Below are 9,184 nucleotides of genomic sequence, written 5' to 3'. Positions count from 1 at the left end.
TATTGCCAGAATCTGGGAGAAATTTCTCTAACTCCAAAGTCAAATGATAGATGAAGGCAAGTGACTTGTTGATGCTTTACCTCTGAAAATAATGGATGCTTTCATTCTGAAATGTGGACAGATACCCTCATCCTTCCCCAACTTCATCCTGATTCAGACTCTTTGCCATTGCAACCACTGTTCTAATGCCTAGGTAGACATTTTTTTTTTTTTCAGTTTGTCTGTGTTTTATTGACGCCAGTGCTGAGGCTTTGACCGCGGACTTCCGCAGCGGGTACAGCCGCTCCTTCCGCGCTGCTTCTTGGTCTTCAGGTTCTCCTCGTGCTTGTTCAGCCGGCGGCGCATGGCACGTGTCTTCTTGGGTCGCAGATCCAGGGGCTTGTACTTCTTACCCTTGTAGAATTTCCTGAGGTTCTCTTTCTGCGTCTGGTTGATGACTGTGAGAACACGGGCGATGGATTTGCGAACAACTCGGATCTTGGAGAGCTTGGAAGCCGCGCCGTCTGTCGCTTTGGCGACGCGCAGCTGGGACAGCTCCACCTTCAGGTCTTCCAGCTGTTTAAGCAGCTCCTCTTTCTTTTTGCCGCGAAGGTCTCGAGCCTTAATCTTGGCCATGTCTGCCCCATCCGCCGCTGCCGCCGCCGGAAAGAGGCCAAGGAAAGAGCCTAGGGAGACATTTTTAAGACAACCAGAAGACCGGTCAGCCATTCCCCAGACCACCTCTCCTTTCTCCACATAGTCAGAAACTGCGCCCCCCAGAGCGACTGGAGTGCATTGCATCCCGGGCCGCTCCACTTACTGAAGTGCTGGACCCACACTGTTAACAGGACATGCTAGGGATTGTAGGTTTTTAACTTTCTTCATTTGCTCAGACTATCAGAGCATCTCAAGCCTGTAGAAGTGCGCTAAATGAAAGCTCACTAAAACCTAAGAAGGCTGTCTTAAAACTGCATGAAACGTGGTGAAGAACTATATAGATGCAGAACAGGACCATGGTCATCCACATCCACTGTGTTAAAAAACAGCAAGCCACTATTTGAGGGTGAATAAGTATAAATTGGGTGGAGGTAGCTTTTAAAAAAAATGCAAATGAGAGAAAGGAAATATCTTGAATACTCAAAGAAATCACTAATTTCTGAAATGATTTTACTGCAGGAACCAATAAAAGGTCATTTTGAATTCTCTGTCATCTTCACCAACATGCTAGAATACTTGGGTTCAAATTTGGCTTCCTGTATCACCTTGGGCAAATTACTTAATCACTCTGATCTTCATTTATCTGTAAGTAAAATACAGAGGTAAAAAGATCTTCTCTTACAGATTTGTATTAAGAATTGCATGGCATCATGTAAATGAAGTGCTTAGAAAATGGAAGAGTATAGCAGTGGTTATAGCAGAGCGGAGGTGGTGGGGGTGACAATATTTTCAGCAAAATGGAGGGACCATCAAACACACAGCTTTATACAAAGCTACCTGTGCTAAAAATATAGGCTCCAGTAGATAGATAATGAGTTACTAAATTGCTCTCCAGAGATGAGTGAGTTGGCTTCCCAATAACACCATAACCTCATAAGTTATAGGGTAATGTTATTTTTTAAAATTTTATAGACAAAAAAGGAATCTCTTTGCTGTTTTAATCTATATCACCTCTTAACATTTTTTTTTTTTAAGATTTTATTTATTTATTTGAGACACAGAGATACAGAGAGAGAGGGAACACAAGCAGGGGAAGTGGGAGAGGGAGAAGCAGGCTTCCCGCCGAGCCCAATACGGGCCTCAATCCCAGGACCCTGGGATCATGACCTGAGCCGAAGGCAGATGCTTAAGGACAGAGCCACCCAGGTGCCCCACCTCTTAACATTTTTTAAAAGATGTTATTTTTAAGTAATCTCTACACCCAACATGGGGCTCGAACTCACAACCCCAAGATCAAGAGTCACATGCCCCTCCAACTGAGCCAGCCAGGAGCTCCCAGTCATTATCACTCCTTAAATCAGTACATGTTTAATGACTGTATTTTCTCCTTCATGAAATTCCTCTTCGTATTCTTAGCCCGTTTTTCTCTTGGGTTCTTGTTCTTTTTCTTTAGTAACCATTTTTAACATATTAAATATAGTATCTCTTTTTAATAGATATTGAAAATATTTTCTTTACCATTTATGTTTTACTTTTGCTTATAGTTCTTTAAAAGTACAAAAGTTTTTAGATTTTAGATAACATCTGCTGTCCTTCCTTACCTTTACGTTTCATCTGGAATTTATGTTTAAATACCTTGTGAGAAAGAATACTTTGTGACAAATATCCATCTAATTTTCAATTCTGTTTACTAACCAATTCATCCCTAATCTTACTGAGCCTCTGTTGTCTCATCTGTAAATTGAGAATAAGAATAGCTCTAGGTTATAGGGCTGTTATGAGTATAAAATGTTCTGATATTCTCACTTCAGTGTCTGCAACCCAGTAGATAGTAAGTGTGTTAGCTGTTGTCCTTATGTCGTTATTATAACTAATTCTTTTCTGTATTACTTGAATCTTTTTAATGAGCATGTACTTCTTTTAAAAATCATAAAACTGTAAAAAATATATATTTATATTTATTATGCCCCTACTGTGTTTCAGGTCTTGATTACACAACAGTGTGAATGTTCTGAATATCATTTAATTCCGTACTTTAAAATGGTAATACCTGTAAAACAAACATAACATAAAATTCACCGCTTTAACAGTTTCTGAAGTGCATAATTCAGTGACATTAAGCACATTCACTCTGATCACTCTGCGATCATCCCCACTATCGAGGTCCAAAACATCCTTATCATCCCAGAAGGAAACCTCGTACCCATTAAGCAATCATCCCTCACTCCCCTTTCTTCCAGGGCCTAGCAGTCACTAAGCTGCCTTCTGTCCCTCTTAGCCTATTCTGGATCTTTCACATAAGTGGAATCATACAATATGTGGCCTTTTGTGTCTGGCTTCTTCATTTAATATCATCTTTTTCAAGGTTCATTCAATACTTTATTCCTTTGTGTGTCTGAATAATATTCTATCATATGAACAAACCACATTTTGTTTACTCATTCATCAGGTCTTGGGCTTGGATTATTTCCACCTTTTGGCTATTGTGACCAGAACCGCTATGAACATGTGTGTACATGCGTTTGTTTGAGTCCATGTTCTCAATTCTTTGGAGGTATACATAGAAGGGGGATTGCTAGGTTATATGAAATTCTATGTTTAACTTTTTGAAGATCCAAAGTCTATTTTTAAGTAAAGAAATTAATTGCATAATAATATGAAAGCAATGGAGGATAATGGAGCCAGACAATTGGAGTTTGAATCCTGGATCCACCATTTGCTAGTTTTGTCACTTTAGGACCTCTCTATGCCCCCATTTCCTCATCTGTCAATTGGCATAATGATAATCCCTATCACCTTGAGTTGTGAAAATTTAGGGAATTAATATATGTAGTATTATTAGAACAGTGCTATAGGCACATGTTGTTACCTATTATTATTTTGATCTGGTCCCATTTATGTGTGTGTAAGACTATATATATAATTGTTTGCATCAAACAATTAAGACTGGTTACCTGTCAGAAGTAAATTTGAAGGATAAATGATAGGATCACGTCTTCTTTTATTTTGTTTGTGCATTTTCTTTCTGTAATAAACATGTATTAGTTTTCACATATTTTTTTAACTAATGAGGTTTTCTGTTTCACGTGCACTGTGACCCACTCAGTCACTCGCTTAAAACCCTTCAATGATCCTATAGCAATCGTTCCCAAAGGCCTTCATACTGACTGGCCACATCAAGTCATCTGAGGAGCTTATCAGAATTACAGATTCCCCCATCTAACCTGGCCCTACCAGATGACAATTTCTGGTTGGTTCTGATGTGCCAAGATGTTTGAGAACCACTGTGTCCAAACTCCTTCCATGACCTGGCCCCTTCCTACCTGCAGGTTCATCTTCCCATTATCCTTCCTAATAAACAGAACCTCCCACCTTTTATAGGACAGGCTCTTCTATGCCTGGGGCTGTCCTTTGCATAGAGCACATGCCCCACCTCATTCCAATTTTTTGAATTCCTTAACCCTATTTATGCTTCAATATTCCCATCAAGCATTTTCTCCTCCAAGACCTATTGTCCATCAAATGAAATATGTCCAACAAATGAACAATTTCCATTTCCATGGTTTCCCAGATCATTCTGTAGCAGTAGCTCAACCACATCTTCTCTGCATTATACTGAAACTATCTCTTCCATGTCTGCTTCTGCTCCTGCCCAGCTGAGGTCTTGAGGACAGAGCCCATATTCTGTGTAGCAACTCTCAACTCTAGATTTCACCATGAAATAATGATTTCTGTTTTACGGTGACTAGTTTAAAATATGTTTTTAAAACACTATTCCCACGTTAACAGTAAACTATGTAGTAAATTACAGAGCACAAAGAACAATGGTCCAGTTTTTCCAAATTTGTGTTTAATATACGCAAGCACAACATATATGTGTATGTGTGTAAAATACTTCTGAGTTAAAATAACCTATGAAGCCAACACTCCCTAAAGTAAGTTCCTAGAAAAACTTGTTTCATGAGCTATTCCATGAAAAAAGGATAAATGAATTTAAATATTCTGAAATACCCTACACTAAGAACATTGCTGACATTGTTGAATACGATGGTTCTAAGAGTTATTTGACTGTGATGCCATTTTGTCAAGTACACTTATAAACCTTCAGAGTAAGTAGAGTTCTGTGGACACACATTTTGAAAAATGCTGAGTGTCTTATTCCAACCAGTCCTTCTGTTAAGGTGGCAGTCAGCTCAGACCCAGATGTCATGGCACAGAGACGATTTTTGTTGGAGTGGGCTATATTCTTACTATAGCACAGCCAGAAGCAATAGACACATTCCAAGTATATTCTGTTGGGTGACTGTTCACCTCACCCTTTCCAATACTAAGGATTCCACTCTGCTTTCATGGGCAGTCCTTTTAATTCAGTGAATAATGTTTTCCCCTTTGGGGGCATGTGTAAATGGATTGCTGACTGTTTTAAAAACCACCAGTCTGTGACCAGAGTCAGGCTCTGGGCAGCAGTTAATTGAGACAACTTGGAAGATGATTATACCTTACAAATAGGAGGGAAGAAGGGAGCGGGGGGGGGGGGGGGTCTTATTTCTTTATAATGTCATATTTACTTCATACACATGATATATATTTGTTTATAGTATCATATTTATCATATTTTCCCATTTAGGTATTTTTTTTAAATTAAGGCATAGTTTGGGGGAGTATGTACCAAAATGTACTCCTAATTTACAATTTTGGGTGGAACCAGGACAGAGCTTAGCTTCTCCTATTTTATTCATGAAATCTTAGCACAGGAAATGCTGTACTATCCATTTATGTTTGTGGCTTCATATTCAGCACAAAATTAAGTTTTCTGCCTGGTGTCATTTGTCAACTAAGCTTTTTAAAGCAGTAATTTTCCTGTAACCCTTATAAAGGCAGCCTGTTTTTAAAACCAGAATGTGCCACATTACTCAACAAATTGTCACTAAGGAGAAGGAAAAACATGAGAGCTGGGAATTATAATGCTGACCAAGTGCAAAGCAAATAATATTTTTTGACCAACATCTTATATCAAATGCAAAGACTCAAATATCAACTTTGGTAATAATTCAGAAGGTTAACTAATGCTCTGGCCTAAATCTGAAATAGACATAACTACATTATACACAAAATTGTACGTGTGTTGAAAGTACACACTCTATGGAGGTGCCCAGTGTACCATAAAATGTACATGTATCATATACAAAATGATGAAATGCCAGTCTAAATAGTTAAGAAATTTCGACTCTGAACAAAGTATTTGTTCCAACAATAATAAATAATTTTAGATATTTGATATCATATATAGTTGCTAAATGCTTAAGATTTAATGAGGCCTTAGAGAAATTATAGGGAGTGCATATCTCATTGAAATGTTGGATGGAAAAGTCTGGTTGCTAAGTCTCTACCTAGAGTCATAGAAGCGTTCAAATCATTTTGTGTTTTCAAAAGAGCCTGCAATTACCTCTCTTCACACTAGGTGGTGTGGTCAAGACCAAAAAGAGCTATCAAACGGATGAATACATTTGATTTAGCAAGGTCAAAACTAAAGGAGAGGACAATTTTAAGCTTGAAAACAGGTAAGTATCTTATATTAGAATTCCAATGTATTTGATTAAAAAAAAAAAAAACGGACTGAGAAACAGTAAGTGAGGAATGGAAAAGCCTGTTCAAATACCTCTGGAAATAACAGGACTTCTCAAAGAGTAACTCACCCACCACCAGGGGTGGCAGTTAAAATGCACATTCCTAAGTCACATGCCACACTTAAGAATTACTGCATCAGAATGGTGAGGATAAAGTAGGAACCCGAGTCTGTTTTCCTAACATATACTGGAGTTGATTTTTATGCAAAACTCTGAGAACTGGATTTAGGTTGCTCTAAATCTGTCTAGTAGTAAGAAACCCCAGTTGACAGGTTTTTGATGTTCAGAAACTTTTTTCAGCTTCCTATAGCTGTATCTTGAAGATCAGGGATTATAGATTTCACTATAAAATCTCCAGGTGAATTTTTGCTAAGTTACTATCACTGCAAGAAAAATCAGAGTGGCAGATTCAGCCCTGTGTGTAATAGAATACTTGGGAAGCAGTTTGAGCTTCGTAGAATGGGGAAAATGTATTTTATGGAATGCAATGAAAAGGAATCTCTTCTGGGAGGAATGTGTGGTAGTTATATTAGATATTCAAAAGTCAAACCACACTGATCTGCCTTTTGAAGTAATTACATTGATATCTGGAGTTTAAAGGAATGTATTGCTTGTTCCCTGTGGATATTTTCAAAAACCTTTTTTTCTTAAACCAAAGCAGTTTTTTTTCTAGTTTTAGTCACAAAGGAAAGCATTTTCCTGAAGTGCAGCTAATTATTGTATGGGAATATGTATAGGAATATGCATATGGGTGTGCATGTGTGTGTGTGTGTGCATGTGTGTGTGTGTGTGTGCTCTCCAAAACCTCCTGAAATGAGTTCTCTGTTTTCATTTTATTTTATTTTTAAGATTTTATTTATTTATTGACAGAGACCACAAGAGAGGGAATACTAGCAGGGGTAGTGGGAGAAGGCGAAGCAGGCTCCCCACTGAGCAGGGAGCTCGATGTGGGGCTCAATCCCAAGACCCTGGGATCATGACCTGAGCCGAAGGCAGGCGCTTGACGACTGAGGCCCCCCAGGCACCCTCTGTTTCTATTTTAAATGAGATTTTTTTTTGTAGAGTCAAAATCTTGCTCCTTTAAACTCACTTGTTTTAAGATATTTGTAAATGAACAATATACTAGGAAAAATTTCCCACCACTCTAACTCAAATTGAGTATACCGAATAAAATCTAACCATTTCTTTAAGACTTACCACAATCCATGGGGTGCCCATCTGGCTCGGTTGGTAGGGCATGCAACTCTTGGTCTTGAGATCATGAGTTTGAGCCCCATGTTGGGCATAGAGTTTACTTAAACAGATGAAAAAAAAAAAACCACTTAGCACAATCTGTGTGAAAATGTGTTCTGTACAGTTTTTGTGAGTAGCCATTTCTTCAGGGCTCACTGAGGACTATTCTCCTGCAGTACATGAAACCAGGCAACTTTGTTCCTTGAATTTTTGCACCTACATTTTATGGTTTTCTTATTTTTCTCCCCTTACTTTCAGTTGTTATTTCATGTTGCCATCAATACACCAAAGCAGTAGGAAGGACTTATTTATTTATTTATTTATTTAAGAGAGAGAGGGAGGGAGAGGGGGGGCAGGGAGAGAGAGAGTCTCAAGCACTCTGCACTGAATGCAGAACCCGACACATGGCTCAATTTCATGACCCTGAGATCATGACCTGGGCTGAAATCAAGAGTTGAATGCTTAACAGACTGCTCTACCCAGGTACCCTGGGAGGAATCCTTCTATGTCTAATCTGCAGAGGTCTTGGAAGGCTGATAGCCACATTAATTTGTTAGAAATGTGTATAGAGTGAGGAAGAGTAGGGGCCCAGCAGGGTGAGGGGAGGCTGCATTAGTAAAGCCGCAGATACTTAGCAGTGTCTACTCTGGTTATACTTTTAAATTATTTTCTCGTTCTTGATTGTTGTCCCAAAAGGTGAAGCTGCAGGTGGTTGAATCGTGGGTAGTTGAACTACTATTTCAAACAAGTCTTTCTAGTCTATTTTTACTTGTGGTTATAATCATAACATTTACAGAAAATCTTTGTGGCCCCCTCAAGTTATATAAATCTTCTTGTTTTATTTTTCATGTACTAATAGCATAGTGTATCTTTTTAACAAAAATGTCTACATGTGTTTCAGGGTTTTCATTTCTAAACAAGCATATCTGCATTATTCTATGTGCATATACGTGTGTGTGCATATACACAAATATAAATGCAGACACGTGAATGTCTATTTAATACGGGGCAGAAAAAGGAGCTCATTCTTCCACATTGGGAAACAATTTCATATGAATCTGCTTTTTTTGAGTCATTCTCATTGCTTGCTGAAGTGTCTTTATCAAGGTCACTAAAGTGTAGAAATGCTAACAGGAGAAGGAATAAGGGTGTTTTACAAAGCAGCAGTACGCCAGCACTGTGACTGTCTGTCCGCTCTCTCTGGGGCAGGGTGGGGGAGCTGGTGAACAAAAGCAACAGTTTCCAGGAACAAACAATGGCATTCTCTGTGACCTGCAGCACGGGTTGGCAACACTGTGTCCCCACACACCAGCTCCCTCCCTACGACACTACACGAGCTGACTGCTGCATGCAGCCTCTTCTACCAGGCCGGCTGGCATCTCAGACCCTTGGGACATCCTGCTTTTTCTTTTTGGTTTTAAAAAACATTCCATATAGGGCGCCTGGGTGGCTCAGTCGTTAAGCGTCTGCCTTCGGCTCAGGTCATGATCCCAGGGTCCTGGGATCGAGCCCCACATCGGGCTCCCTGCTCTGCGGGAAGCCTGCTTCTCCCTCTCCCACTCCCCCTGCTTGTGTTCCTGCTCTCGCTATCTCTCTCTCTGTCAAATAAATAAATAAAATCTTAAAAAAAAAAAATTCCATATAATGGACATAAAAAATAGCACTTTATACATTTTTTAATTAAAGAA

At 39.1% G+C, this 9,184-nt stretch overlaps 1 pseudogene; it reads right to left on the bottom strand.

Annotated features, from left to right (window-relative positions):
* Positions 1 to 200: 200 nt before the first annotated feature.
* LOC118519748 (large ribosomal subunit protein uL29 pseudogene) lies at positions 201 to 660 on the bottom strand (annotated as a pseudogene).
* Positions 661 to 9,184: the final 8,524 nt, after the last annotated feature.

Source organism: Halichoerus grypus, chromosome 12 (genome assembly GCF_964656455.1).
Source record: "Halichoerus grypus chromosome 12, mHalGry1.hap1.1, whole genome shotgun sequence".
In the NCBI taxonomy this organism is placed as follows: domain Eukaryota; kingdom Metazoa; phylum Chordata; class Mammalia; order Carnivora; family Phocidae; genus Halichoerus; species Halichoerus grypus.
This window is presented reverse-complemented; position numbering and strand designations above follow the sequence as displayed.